Source organism: Anolis carolinensis, chromosome 5 (genome assembly GCF_035594765.1).
Source record: "Anolis carolinensis isolate JA03-04 chromosome 5, rAnoCar3.1.pri, whole genome shotgun sequence".
Lineage (NCBI taxonomy): Eukaryota > Metazoa > Chordata > Lepidosauria > Squamata > Dactyloidae > Anolis > Anolis carolinensis.
In genome coordinates, this window is record NC_085845.1 from 49,565,663 (window position 1) to 49,581,554 (window position 15,892).

The 15,892-nt window shown below is 37.9% G+C and overlaps 1 long non-coding RNA gene across 1 annotated transcript in view; it reads left to right on the forward strand.

Moving 5' to 3' along the window:
• The first annotated feature begins 9,559 nt into the window (after positions 1 to 9,559).
• The window catches only part of LOC134299640 (uncharacterized), a 70,433-nt gene continuing 64,100 nt past the window's right edge, over positions 9,560 to 15,892 (forward strand). The window contains exon 1 of the long non-coding RNA XR_010006878.1: positions 9,560 to 9,853. This is a non-coding gene — a long non-coding RNA (uncharacterized LOC134299640). The remainder of the gene's footprint in view (positions 9,854 to 15,892) is intronic.

Below are 15,892 nucleotides of genomic sequence, written 5' to 3' on the forward strand. Positions count from 1 at the left end.
GGATCTGTGGGATTCCACCTTTTAAGTGTGTAGAAACAGAGGACAACTTAAGTCTGATGAGGTTGATTGATTCGGGGAATTTTTATTTGGTGATATAGTGTGTAAATATTAGAGTTCTCCTGCTCTTACTACAAAAATACTCATTCCACATTGAGGGGCAGATTGTTCAGAAATAATTTTCTTTGTGCATATTGCTGCAGGAGCATAGTACTAAGTAAGACCATCTAAGAAACAGATCATATAGCCTAGATAAGTTTGGCACATGTGAGTTAATGAACATGGCATAGTTCTGATAAAACTATTGAGCATGGAATACTTTTCAAATATGTCTTAAAACGATCAGTTTTTGATCCAGAATAACATTGATTTATGTTTCACCACAGACTAATTGTGTGATTTTGGGCAAATTTATTACGGTCGTGCATGAATCTGTTTTTAAAAAATGGTCTTCGGCTGGTTCATCTGGTTCATCTTATTTGGACATCATCATTTTTAGTCCGAAATAGACTATGCAGCTGCCAATTATGGTTACTTTTGGTTTCTATTCAGGAACACGCGGAGAGGCTGCCACATGCTCACATGCGGTCTCCCTGTGAGTCCTGTCTATTGAGCCAATTAGAATAGACGAAAGCCATGATGTGTCTTACCCAAGCTGGATTTATATAAATGGGGTGAGCACCTCCATTTCTCAGTTGCATCCTGGCTCTAGAGAGGCAGATTGGTCGTGCTTCGGTCTAATTGCCACGCACAGCTTTAGCTTTTGGCTTGGCTTGGCTTTGCCTACTACCAGCATTTTGGCTCCAAAACAAATAGCATTCCAGCAGCAAATCTATTTCTTTGAATCTAATTTTATTATTTGATTTTTCTTTATTTCCTTTATTTTCTTGATATTTTATTTAGTGGGACTGGGAGTTGGAAAATGCAGGTGTGTGTGTGTGTTTGGGGACTTGGGAGAAAGAGCATCTCTTGGGTTCATGAATGTTTTTCTTTAAAAAAAATTAGGGTGGTTCTAAGCCTTGACTCACCCTCTTTAGTTTCTCTTCTCTCCTTATATTTTTTCTTCTCCCTCCCCTCTGTCAGAAAAGACTTTTAAAAGATTATTATTAATAAGAATTCCAGCAAACAGCAAAGCCTCAGTCTCAGAAAAACCACTACCTACTACCAGTACTTACCTACCTACCTAAATACCTACCTACCAATACCAATACCTAATTTCTTTCTTTTTCAATCTCATCAAGTTCTCTCTGTTGTTTAATTTAATCAAAATATTTCTCGCTTTGTGCTCAATTTCTTCTATTTATTACATTTGATTTAATTTTAGCCTCAATTTTATTTGTGAATTTTAACTTCCATTTAACATGTGTTTATCTAGTTATTTGAATTTTAATACTGTTGTGTTTTACCCTGCCATGGGTATTTATTTATTTAACCCAACTTTCTGTATTTTGTCTCATTATCCCTTGGTTGATCATTAAAAAGAAGTTTTCAATGCCACAAACTTGATGGCCCTGTAAAACAGGAAAAGAGGAAAATCTTTTTTACCCCAAATAATCAGCAGTCACAGTTATTGTAGTAAGGTCTTCCTGAGGATGGCCTTGAGACGGTCTATTCTCCTTGTATTGGCTAAGCTTCACCATAATGCCCTGGCACATATCTCTATATCCATTAGATATGAAGAGAGGTAACCTCAGACAGAGAGAAGGTCAGTGAATCATTCCTCATTCCTTTTGTAGGTACTCTTTAGCTGTGCCTTTTCTTTTTGCTAAAATGTGTTGCCATCAGTATTCTCACATCAAACCTCAAATGACTTTGTAAAAAGTTATCTTTTCATGTGTTGGGGGCTTTTGGTGTAGCTGAGCCAAGGAGCTCAATGAGGTTGTGAATTCCTTCCCCTTCATCCTGAAAAGAAAACCTCTTATAAGGACTCCTATACCACACACACATTGTACAATTAACACCACAACCCTGTTGGGCAAGAAGGGGATTCTCACCCTTTGCTGCAGTCTAAACATAAATCTGTTTCCCTGCTGTACCTCCTATTTACCTTTTCTTCCTATTCAAATAGAAGTTGTAGCAGGAGGATGCAAAAGGTTTTAAAGTTTCCTCTCTCTTTTTGCTCTAGATTGTTTTTCTCTCCACCTTCTATTAATACAGTTATTCATTGCATGATTGGCATCTTGGGTTTTAAGAGTTAATGCTCGCCCTTACATCAACACTGGAAATAATTATACTGGGTCTTCTTTTACTCTTCTTCAACCTTCACCCACTTGTCACCTAAATAACTTTTCTTTCCTAAATAAAACTGATGCAGACAATATGTCAAATATCTATTGGGCTTGGTTGGCTAGGATCAGATAGGCTAACTACATAATGGTCTAAATTGTAATCTGCCTGATAAGTGACCTTATGTTCCAGTCTTTTACCAGGCTTTTGTCCCATTCTCCGACTATATTTTATTTACTCAGAGCTTTTCTTTTTCTTTTTTTTTTTTAACACTTAAATGCCAGTGGTGTTTTTTTTTTGGATCGTCATAGTTTACATTTTAAAAACTGATTTTAATTACCAGTCTTAAATTATAAACTTCCCTGGAAGACATTGAATAGAAAAGCAAAGGATAAATATTTTATGAAATAAACAAATTTGAGCCAGATAGCTGTTGAGATGTCTCGAACTTTAATCCTTTTCTATGCTCCAAAAATAACAGCAAGACACACAGATCAGGTAACCTTGATGGGCCAAATAAAGGAAGGGGACACAGTAAACACAAAAAGCCTGGCAGGGGAGAAGTAAAGAGAAGGGCGTAATGCTCCAGGAAAGAAATCTAGCAAAAGACATATGAAAATTGCTGCCACATTATGATGGGATATCATTGAGGGTACACGTGCCCCAGTTACAGGGCATTCCAGCTGTGCCCACTGATCTGCAATCATTTCTTATAGTGAGATAGAAATTCCCAGCATCCAGCAAATTCTGCAGTTTCCATTTCTTCTTTACAGATGGCTACCTTACTTAATATCTCAAACACTCCTTCTTTAACATCTCTACTGGATTGATCCAACTGTTTTATGAGTAGATAGGGATTTCCAAATCTAACATTCCTACAGTTTTCCTGACCTCCTTACTACTCATCTGAATGTCTCTGTTTAATTGATCTAATGATAACAAAACAGAAATTCTTTTTTTTCTTACCAGAAGCACCAATTGCTTAGCCAAAAATGACTAAGTAAAGGTAAAGGGTTTCCCCTGACATCAAGTCTAGTCGTGTCCTGCTCAAAGAGTTGATGCTCATCTTCATTTCTAAGCCAAAGAGCCAGCGTTGTCCGTAGACACCTTTAAGGACATGTGGCCTGCATGACTGCATGGAGCTCCGTTACCTTCCCTCTGGAGTGGTACCTATTGATCTACTCACATTTGCATTTTTTTGAACTGCTAGGTTGGCAGTAGCTGGGGCTAACAGTGAGAGCTCACCCCGCTCTCTGGATTTGAACTGCCAACCTTTCAGTCAGCAAGTTTAGCAGCTCAGTGGTTTAACCCACTGCGCCACCGGGAATTATGGGAGTTATAGTTTCCAATAGTAACTTCTCCTGAATCTAAACATACAAAGCTGTCGGCTTGTCTTTAACCCACCTTAAGGCAAACTGTGGGTTTTAGAGGGTGCTAAAGGGAGGTAAGGAGGTTTTCTTATCTCGTTAAGTGAAATGGCTGGGTGGAGAACTGGGGTAGAAATGGGATATGTGTAGCTCTACAAATCAGCTCCCAAACTCAGGGTCTTTCTATATTTGTTATGTAATCTCAGACATGTTGCCTTTTAATTAGATAGCCAAAATACCAGTATTGCAATACAAGCATACAACAAGAGATTCTGTTAATACCGAAACAACTCTCTTTTTGGAAGAATTGCTGTAAATGTATCAAATGCAATGTTTTCCTATTTCCCAGAACTGCATTTATTAATTCTAAAACACATCCAAGGCTAGAGTGAAAAATGTATCTATTTGTTGAGGCTTTTAGGGAATAAGCAAGTGTTTGATTTTTGTTTTACTTTTATTTCAGGAGACATCCATATTTTATTATTTTAGCTATTTTTTATATTTATATTTAACTCTGAATGTTTATGCGATTGTTATCTATCTTGAGATCTTATAAGAAAGTATAAGGTGTAAATCAAATGGACAACAAGAGCAAGAACAACAATTGAAAATTCAGGATACTTTGTCCTGAACTGGATATAAGTTGGCCACATTGATTGTCAATGGCCTCCTTTGTATTTTGGATTCCATTTTTTCAAAGCACAATATTCTACATGGGACAGCTGACCAGGTTAATATAATGTTATTACTACTTTGTATCTGATTGCAGCAGTGGTTCTCAACCTGAGATCCTCAGATGTTTTTGGCCTACAACTCCCAGAAATCCCAGCCAGTTTTCCAGCTGTTAGGATTTCTAGGAGTTGAAGGCCAAAAACATCTGGGGACCCCAGGTTGAGAATCACTGGTTTGGAAGCCTGGGAGTCAAGCACTTTTGACTGCTCAAACTATTGGCCCAGTAGATAATACATCATCAAGAGAAACATAAATACTTCCAGGAATAGGGTGTTCATTTCTGCTTTGCTAGTGAGAACCTATCAAAGCTCTGGATAAGCCAGTTTATCCATGTTCAAATCATTGCTTCTTTACAACAAGTAAGATAGTTGTGCCAATTTATCATGGCGAGGTAATACAACATTAAATACTCTATACCTATATATGTGTCTTCAAGTCTCATGTTGACTTAAAGCTCGTAGGATTTTCTTAGGCAAGGGACAGGCATGTTTTGCCATTGCCTTAATCTAAAATACAGCCTACAACAGCTGATAGTCTTCATTGTTCTTCCATCCAAGATCTAACCAAAATTGACCCTGCTTAGCTTCCACAATTAGGCAATATCTGGTGTCTTTGGGGGTATTAGGGCCTACTCTAGATACTTAAAAGCTAGGATACTTGAAAGCAGGCTTACTCAAATGCCTAGGTAACTAAAGGAAAGCCTTTCTGAGGTATGTCAAACAATAACTGATATTCTGGATAGAATGGAATTGTAATTGCTTTTGATTTCACCTATGTTCCAAGCACATACAACCATCTATGTTCCAACCACATACAACTGACCTGCAGATTCTGTTTCCCAGATATCAAAAAACCATAAACTCCCTCATAAGTAGATGTTGTGGCATATGTTTTACTACAGGAAGGGCTGAGTTTATTGTGTCTCCCACAATAACATTTTCAAACATCACTCTTTACATTGTTCACTTAGGCCATTTTATTAAATATTGAGGTAACATTTTCCAAGAAGAAATGTACTACCTTTCACAAAGTAAGAAAATAGGTTTTTTGGGAAACGTTGATATAAAGGAGTCCCCATTAAGTAATGGCCCATTCATAGAATGTAGTATAAGTATCATATAATAAATGCCTGACTTGAGCAAGTGCACAGGGCATGAATTTTATATTGCTATTTCCATTAGATACACAAGCATCTCGTTTTTGAGATCAATATTAATGCAAGTCGTTATAACATTTGAACAAGGAGATGGAGGGAAGGAATGACTGTGGGCACTATTGTACCAGAGCTCACAGGGTTAGACTTTTTCATTAGATGAAGCTGGAGAATTGCCACTTTCCTCAAGCTCCCCTATCGCTTCTCTATGCAGTCTTCATAGCAGCTGGAAGGGTGGGAAGTGATTTATCCACAACCATATGTTGTTGTGAGATTTCATTGTTATAATTCAGAGCATTCTGGAGTAATGTGGTCTGTAATGGTAATCCTAGCAAGGTGGCCCATCCAAGCAAGATGACGCCAAAAGGATATCATATTTGATGGTATCAAAAGCTGCTATAAAATCCAAACTAAAAACAAAACATTTACAAATTCTAAATGGCGAAGGCTCAGTAACTCACATGATAGACAGGATTATTGTTTGTTTGATGCTTACATTTTTATTTGCTTAGTCACTGCTGTTCTGATAACTATTTTCAATGCCAAGCCCTGTTTCCAGGATCTGACTGTTTTAGTTTCCTGTCATTAATATAAAGAGAAAGCATTTTGCGGATCAATCAATTTCATTTTCCAGTTTCTATTTGCTTAATGGGTGGTGGGAATCCAAGATAATGCACTGTTGTTTCCTTGGTAGTGATAAATATTTGCAGGGGCAGGTCTGTGCTTGTTTCCCTGTTATAAGAACATCCATTTCATCACTGCCTGTTCAGGTTTCCATTCAACTTTATTCATTTCCCCCATATTCCGTTCCTAGCTTCACTGTGTAATAATGTATTCAACAATGGGGACAGTGGAGACTGAAATAAAAGGATATGCCCAAAGCCAACCAATCTATGGTTCAACTCAGATTCTACAGTCTAAATCTAATTGCTATTTCCAGCTAAAGTACACCCACTGAATCAATTGCTGAACACTAAGTGACCATTTGTGTAGAGCCCATTGGCTAGCAATTGGATTGAGAGCTGATATGCACTTTTCTATCTATGGGGAAGACTGCCAGGAATTGAATCATCATGTGGAAGTTAATCTACTCGTCCTTCTCTATCCTTTCCATGAATGTACTGCAGTGTACATAAATGTGAACCTCTAGGCCTATGGATGACCTGAAGTCTTACCCATTGCCAGCCCAACTACAGCCAATGGAACATGGTCTTCTTCTGACTGTCATATGATGCCTATAGGATGAGATGATATGTGTTGCTCATGTTGCCACTGAGCCATCACCCTGATGCAAATTTAAACTTAAAGATTCAGATTTCACATCCTGTCCTAATACACTATATTTCTAGAAACATTGTGAGATATTGCCAGTTGTCCAATTAACCTGTACAATTTGTTTCAATTCAGTGGACAAAGCTGAGGGCACTTACCCAGCTCATTCAATCAAGTCATGTGAAGCCAACATGCTTATCTACGTTCAAGTTCTAAGTGACCAAGGTTTCACCAATTCTTGATCTAATACTTGCTAGCAACACTTTCAACAACTCCCCCCCATGACCCGGGATTGTTGCTAAGGTTATCCAGGTAATTTAGGCGCGACTAGTACCCTCTTAGTATGAAACCTCCTTATGAAGTTCTTGAGTGATGCTATTACCAGTAATGAATGTATATGAATCTATACATAAAGACCAGTTTGAAGTTATCACTTTTGCAGCATGTGGGATTTCTCTGACCATGGAGCCTTTCCCCCATCTAAAGGAGCTCAACCTGTACTTTGAATGCTAATATTGCCTCCTTTGGATGTGTTAGCCTTCCATAGGCTAGCAAAGCCTTCCTCCATCTTGTTTAGTTTAGGAGAATAGAGTTAAGGCACATATTTGAGTAGGAGCCACACATTATCGCTTACGTTTCATGATCATTTGTTTGGGAAAAAGTGAAAATTTCTCCATGTTTACATTTGGAAGATTATAAATTTATCTGCCTTTGACACTTGGCCAGGCTGTAAAACAGTTACTTTGGAGAATATAGTCCTTGTAACTCTTGTCTGAGCATGGTTAGTGACTATGCTGGCTTGGAAATTTTATAAATTGTACTCCAAATCACCATCTTTGGAGGCCCCATCTATAATACCATATGATGCAGTAAATTGAAATATATGAGTCTACACTGACCATATAATGCACCATGTTTTAAATCTGTTTAAATTGTTTTACTTGTAATTATATGCTTTTACCTGTTCTTATTACTCTATATGTCTGTTTGTGTATTTTATATTGTAATGTGGCATTGAATGCTGCCATCTGTAAGCTGCTCTGAGTCCCCTTCGGGGTGAGAAGAGCGGGGTAGTAATATAGTACATAAATATGTAAATAAATTATATGGCAGTGTAGATGGGACCTGAGTTTTCTGAGCCCTGCATCTGGTGTCCTTGAGTTGGTAAGCCTGTTCATTTTGCGGTAGGAAATTTTCTTAGCTGACCAAAAGCAATACTTTATATCACAAAGTCTATTCAGTGGTACATGCAAAGTTCCATATACCGATGATAAGCTGGTACATTTGTGATGCTGTCGTTTATTTTGAAAATCTGATTATTTTGAAAAAATGAATGCTTTGATCTCCTAAATGATAGAATTTCTATCCCACATTTCTTCCAAAACAGGGCTCAAGACCTCTTCCTTCCTTGCCAAAAATATTTTTACTTAATGTTAATTTGAGAAACACATCAATTTCTAGGGAACATTTTAAAAAACATTTCAGGCACTTACATCTTTATAGCATATACACCCAGTTACTTTACTGTTTAGTCATCCTTTATCTTTCCCAGGGACTGAGACAAGCCTTTGCTTGCTAGCTAATTTTCTTTAATTATTGAGACTCTCAGGTGGCTCTGTCCAATGCTTTAGGCTATTTGTGTTGCCGCCATTATTGAGTTATTTTCACAGAAGAACTTTTTCCGTTTATGAGTACCCGACATTATCTGGTGATGAGGGCTGTGGAGAGATCACTATTCTGATGGCTGGGCTAAAAGGAGATCTACAAAGAAGAAACTGCTTTCACTTTTTGTAATAGTACAAATACCTGGTAAATTGTTGACATGAAAGTAAATTCTACATCAACCTTTGCAATCTGGCTTCCTGCTCAGTGGAGGAAATAAATGTAACATCCCTGAAATTATGTCTTAAAACATAAAACTGGATTAATGGTTCCCTGTAGCACAAAAACATAATGCACATCCAGGTGTGTTAGCTGTTTATTGGCACAGGTGTTGTATAATATTTTGACATATACTATTGCACAATTCAGAATTTGAAAAAAATGACTTTCTGGAGTATAGTGGCTAGGAGAGTCCAGCAGCTTTAATCCCAAAAAGTAACTTTTCCAAGCTCTGATCTAATTCTTGCTAACTCCATATTTGGAATATAGAGGGGATCATGTCATGACATGCTGATGATATAGCCCTACTTTTACTAAGCTAGTAATATATTTTTGAAAATAATCTTGTTAATCTTTCTCTTTACTGCAAAACGAAGTATCTCGGAGACTAGTAGCTTATGGTCCTCATCCTGTGATTTTCCTCACTCTGCCATTTTTCTTGGACCACTGACAGGTTAATTATGATGCAGTGAAGATTACAGTTTGTAGAAAGAACTCCCCATTCTATTCAATGACCTTTGCAACATAACAAGTTTAGAAATTATCTTTTTAAAACCAATACTCTGGTTAGTCCATGAGAAGGACTTGTGATGGCAGAAATCAAAAGAACCATCGAGGCAACTCTATTGTTTTTGTTTGTTTGTTTAACTCAACATTTAACTAACTGGGGACTTGTGTGCTAAAAAAATTCCTCTCTGATACAGGACAGAAATTTGAATAACTGTTTTTAGGTGCCAAAGTTTATATTAAATCAATCTTAGCCTCTATAAAGGGATGCCAACAGTTTTCTGTGAATGAAGGTTGGTCATATCTCTGTAATTGAGCAAATTAATTGGTTCCTTACCTTTTGAGATTTAATGAAAGGATCCTGGGCCTGCTAACTCAGTAAATAGCAAGGGTAATATACACAGAAGGTCAGCTAGTGTTGATGTGTGAAAGCAACAAAATAAGATTGGTTTCAAAACTTTGAGAAAATTCCTTTTGTTATATGTGCAACAGCAAGGACTCTTGTATTTTTTTTTTTCGTGTCAGGAGCAACTTGAGTCGCTTCTGCAGGGAGAGAGTTCGCCGTCTGCAAGGACGAGGCCCAGGGGATGCCCGGATGTTTTGATGTTTTTACCATCCTTGTGGGAGGCTTCTCTCATGTCCCCGCATGGAGCTGAAGCTGATAGATGGAGCTCATCTGCACTCTCCGTGGGTGGGATTCGAACCTGGCAGCTTTCAGGTCAGCAACCCAACCTTCAAGTCATGAGGCTTTAGTCCACTACGCCATCGGGGGCTCTTGTATTAATATATATGTAGTGCACCATGAAGTCATTGTCTTTGTTCATTTCTCTGCTAATGGATTGGAATTTGTGGATATAAGACCTCATCATATGAATGGAGTGAAAGTGGCGAGCAATGGAGGTAACAATGGAGGTCCATCTTCTGCCATCTCACATCCTTTTTTCAATGAGTCCCGTCTTTCCCCCGCTTTCTCCCGTTTGGAGTCAGATAACACCCGACTCCTCAAAAGGCATTCTGGAATCTGTTTTTCTGTGCTGCAGAAGCAGAGCCCCACGGAGTCCCACCATAAGTTGCCTTGCATCATATGATGGCCTCCATGGCACTCCATTTTGGCAGTGCAGAGAAATGGGTAGAAGATAAAGCAAAGATTGTGTCTGATGAGATCCATAATCCAAATCAGTTGTTTCACTTTCTACTCTTTCTTTATAATTTACTAGTTCAAGGGACACAACCTATAAATATCTTACCATATGTCCAAGAAGATTGAAATTTTCTGCTACTGTTCTTTTAATGTTGATTTTTGTAATGCCAGGTTTATGCTCATTTATCCACTTGCATTCAGACTATCATCTTGTCCAGTGTAGAGTGTAGGTGCTATTGCTGACATAAGCTGGTACATATCACATTAGACAGAGAGCAAGTAAATACACCTATGTGGATGTGGATGATGCTATTAGCCCCTATAATACTACTCCCAGAGTAGATATGGGGGACACAGTTGGCATCTTGGTTGTGGCAGGGTCTTGTCACTGTTACCCTGGGATAACATGATGACAATGTTACATATTGCATATACTGGTTATACATTTTCAAGTTTTTAGATAGTTTAATGCTATCCTTTTTGTCAAAGTATTTCATTTGGTTTGGACAAATAGACATACACAATTTTTGCATGTTAGATCTCCTTCCCCAAATGGCAATAATTTGAATTAATTCAGCCATGATTTTGTTGGGGCTTTTTAAAAAAAGGAATATGCAAATAGCTAATGTATTACAAATATATTATTTTGCAAACTATTTTGTAGGATTAACAACAGTTTTTAGGCTATCATATGGGCCAAATCCTAGTTTGATGCTCATTTTATGGGATAATTTCTTGTCCCTGGGTCCTATTTCATTGTTATTGCCCTTGAAACTAGGCACAATTTATAATTTATTACCCAGTCATTCCAGCTGAAACAACATTTTTTACTCACTTCCAATTTTATATGCCTATATCAGGAAATATCTGTTAATCACTTCTAAAATAATAATCTTGCAATAGATCACAGTACAAGAACCATGGACCTAACCAGCAAATGTTGTCACCTCCCATCTCCACACATTCATGAATAATCTCACTGAAATTACAGACCATTTTCTAGGGTCATGAATTAGTTAACATAATTTTACAATTTAGGTAACTTCCTCATATTTCATGTAATATTTCCATGCTGCTCAGAGTTTTTTTTTAATACAAGTGGGTGGCAGGACACAGGGTATATAAAGCCTAAACAATCTGTACTGTCCTTCAAACATGATAGGATGGAATAGTTATTCTGTAGCGGCCTAATAGACCTGGATTTTTAAAGCATTGCTAGGGATCTTTTTAATGTAACACCTCCTCACCCACCAACCCCTTAACAGCACTGACTGGGGTTTGGAGAAGTCTGGGGACAACCCTAGTGACCTGTTGTGAGGTGCTACACATAACTAATTCAATGTATGGTCTAAGAAGAGACATCTAGTTTGTTGAATAGACTGTTATAGCCTGTTTCCCAGAAAATAAGACACCCCCTAAAAATAAGACATAGTTAAGGTTTTGCTGAGTTGCTAAATATAAGGCCTCCCCCAAAAGTAAGACCTAGCAAAGTTTTTGTTTGGAAGCATGCCTGTCGATCAGAACACCAGAGCATGCAGGATCGATAAATGTACGTACCATAGATTGCTGTACATGGAAATAGCAGTAGTAACAATACATTATTGATAGGATTCACAATTTGTCTGGCCATACTGCTTTGTGACGACAACTACTGTACATTATATAATAAATGTTTTCTTTTTTTGGTTCAACAATAAATGTGAATTCTTTTTCATGGAAAAATAAGACATACCCTGAAAATAAGACCTAGCGCATCTGTGGAAGCAAAAATTAATATAAGACACGGTCTTATTTTCGGGGAAACAGTGTATGTATCCTACTTCTTACGATGGTGAGAAGTTACATATGCAACACTATCAGAACTGGAACTCATTTTCATTTGATAGTTATGGCAATATAGATCTACTTCACTTGGCATGGCTTCATCTTGTAAAATCCTAGGGTTTGCAGTTTGGTGAGTCTTTTGAGTTCTCTGAATAATTAATCTAAAAACTTCTTCCTGAACTGAAATTTCCAGTATTCCATGGGTTAGAATGATTGTGCAATAAAATGGAATAATAGTGCCATAGTTGTCTGGTGAGAGAGGATCCTGGGATGTGGAATCACAGAAGACTGTGGTGTCTTTTTAATATATTCTTGATTTGCAAGTGTACACACTGAGCATGAGAGAGTAAGTGGAGGTGAACAGATGGCACTCCTACTATGCCAAGGGGAAAGGTGCGGGAGGCACTAAAGCAAAACAATGCCAGGAAAAAAATCTGTAATTCCAGAGCACATGAGGTTTACTGGCATTTGACCAATGAGTTTCAGGGGGAAAAATCCCTCATCACAGGCAAATATACATGGAATATTTATATAAATGTAAAATTCCATGCTGATAAAAACATGTGAACACAAATTATTACTCAAAACAAAAACATGAATAAAACATTAAAATGGATGCTCTATGCATGAGTGATTTGGATCTAGAACATTAAACAGTATACTGGTTATATAACTTTGAAAAGTGCACTGACTACTTAACATCTAAAAATAAAGAGAAAGACCCGAAACTCTTCTCATGGGGGGAAAAGCAAGAGCAAAACTTTGTAACAGTTTATATTTAGAAATAAAACATTTCTGATGCAACACTTCTGCTTCTCCTAATTCCCAGAGAGAGGTTGTGCACTTCAGTGTTTCTCCAACCAGCTTTCCAAATCTGCTCTGGCTGTCCCATAATTTGCATTGCTACTGACATTTTCAGACATTTGCAAGGGTGGGCAGAGTAAATTTTCTGTCTTTGGGATTTCTATCAGCTTATGCCAAAAATCTAGAAAAGTCTGAATGTTTGTTTTGAAATTCAGTATAGCAATCGCAGATCAATCGTCTCAGGCTTCAGATCAGTAAAGAATCTGTAGTCATGATTGTGGCTCTATTATGATGGCAGATGCCTTCCCAAACCAGCTGCCAGATTAAGCAGAGGTTAATTTATCTGGTGATTGTGGCACAGTGGGATTATGTTTTCACCTTCTCCTACCAGCTGTGATGAGAACGTCCAACAGAGGTCCAGCTTCTGATTGTTGCAGTCTCATTTCGCTGTCCTCCCAGGAGCGACACCTGCTACTATTGACAAAAACATATTGCCAAGATCTAGCTGTAGTTCCAGATGAAACTTTAATTTTATCTTTGCCCTTATATCACTCAGATTTTTGTTCAAAGATCCAGATATGTTGTATTACAGGGCTCTTGCACTTTCCTACCACTGCATCTGTCTTTTTGGTTACTATTTTATACCCTACCATTTACAACAAAAAGACCAACAATGGTTTTTTTTTTTTTTTTTGGAAAGCAAAATCATGGAAGAAACAGTGTGGAAGGGGCATCATTTATGAACTCCCTATAAGCTTCCATGAATAGGGTAGTACATCTGCATAGTAAAAAGCTTGTTTAGAAACACACAAAAATATGTCAAATAGGAAACAGAGATTAATTTTGTCTTTTAATTAGTGGCACTGTAAAGCTTCACCGAGACACAGTGAGGTGAGTCATAAGGAACTGTCTTTTTGTTTCAAGAGATATATTATCTAGTGAGGCCCCAGTTTCTATATCTTACCTGCAGACCATAGATCTTTGACAGAGTACCTCTGTTGGATTCTATTACCATTGGCTGCACAATATCAGACTGAAATACTGAGATCCAACCCCATGGGCAGTTAGTGGCCAATAAGGGTGGAAGTCTCCCAGACCTCATCCAGTTGCAGTTCTTCAGCCAAATGATACCTTCAAACTGGTGCTGTACCAAGGGGAATGTTGAGCAAGGATCTCTATTAATACAGATCCAAAGGATGTAACTTCGGTCCTTGCTTGTCCAGTGATAATGGATACTTTGTGGTTTGTACAGCCCAGGGATGTGAACAAGATTCTTGGAGAGATGACAGCCACATTCTCCTCCCTGGTTCATTGAGGGGAATTGATCAGTTCTTTGCTCAAATAAGGGAGACCTCCAGCATGCTTGAAAGGCAGTTATAAAACCATGGCTATAAAAGCCCTACCTGGATCCTATCGCCATGGCTAATTGTTGTCCAGTTTCAAACATTCTGAACAGAGAATATGGTAGCCTTCTAATTCAAGAGGTTTCTGGATGAAACAGATTATCTTGATCCATTTCATTCTGGTTTGGGACTTAGTAAGGGCATGCCTTCGTGAATTGGACAGTATTGCATACCTCATTCCGCAATGACACAGAAAAACTTGCAATGGCAATGGAGGCCAATATCACCATACATCTGCAACAGGATTCCAACACATTAATCTGCCAAAGGCATCTTCACTAGTTGTAGAAGTTTTCAAAAGCAGAAGTATGCAAAATACTAAATGTTGAAATCTTCCACTTTGTCATGTATGTTTGCAGCACTGAAAGGGAATGTTTTCACGATTTTTCTTGTAGAGAGGATGGAGGAATCTACAGATGAGCATGAGGAACAGCTTATGAGGATAAGGAGACAGATGTCTCTTAGCCTCTGCTGAATCGCTCTGATGTCTGTATTAGATCTCTTGCAGCTGCTTCCATTATTTTTTTCTCCCATGCAAATAGTGACATCCACTGAGGCAGATGGAATAAAGAAAAAACATGAGAAAACTGCTACCTGCCAGCCTACCATATGCTACTTAGAAATGTAGGCAAATCCCATGGGTGAAGCACTGAGAGAAAAGTAAGTGCGGTTTACTTTTCTCTTCGTCTCTGAGAGAGGACAGACAAGTGATTAAAAGACAAGTTGAGCGAAAGGAAGAACAGGGGTGATTTAAGAAGTATATCTGTGATAGGAAAGGTAAATGCAGAGAGAGAAATGGTTTACAATAAAATGTTGCTGATGCTTTTAAAATATTCAAAGTGCCAAAAGATTCCTCTTTCACCAACAGTATATAGGTATACAGTAATTCGTATAAAACTTAATTTTCAATATGCAAGGCAAATTACATTGTTTTTGAAACTTGCACCATTTATAGACATTATGAAATCTTTCCATGGCTGTATGCACACTTTTTTATTTCTTAGAAAGATAGGATGTCATATGAACCAACAATTGTTCATTTCAGCATATCTATCTCCTCTGAGTCTACTGTGCTTCTTCTTTGCACTTGCTTTATTTCTTTTCTTGATTCATTCATCCCTGCCAAGATGTGTAAGAAATGGAGTGGCCAAAGGACAGAAAAGGGGTTAGTGGTGAAATCACCACTTCTAAGTCAAATCTTCTAACTCAGCGATTCTCAACCTGTGGATCTCCAGATGTTTGGGCTTTCAACTCCCAAAAATCCTATCAGCTGGTAAACTGGCCGGGATTTCTGGGAGTTGTAGGCCAAAACACCTGGGGACCCACAGATTGAGAATATTTTTTTGAAAGAATGTGACCTCATTAATTCCATAGACAATGGACAAAAACTTTTAATATCAAGATCACTTTGGATATCAGGATGATCTACTCAACATGCATCTCTGTCAAAATATAGTAATAATGTCTTTCTTATGAGCTTTAGCAAAAAGGCAGGATTTCCTGAGAGAGTGCAAGGTTGTGAAATGGATAAGTTGAGCATAAAGAAATTTAGTCTTCCCACCCCCATATCAAACCACTTAAAAGG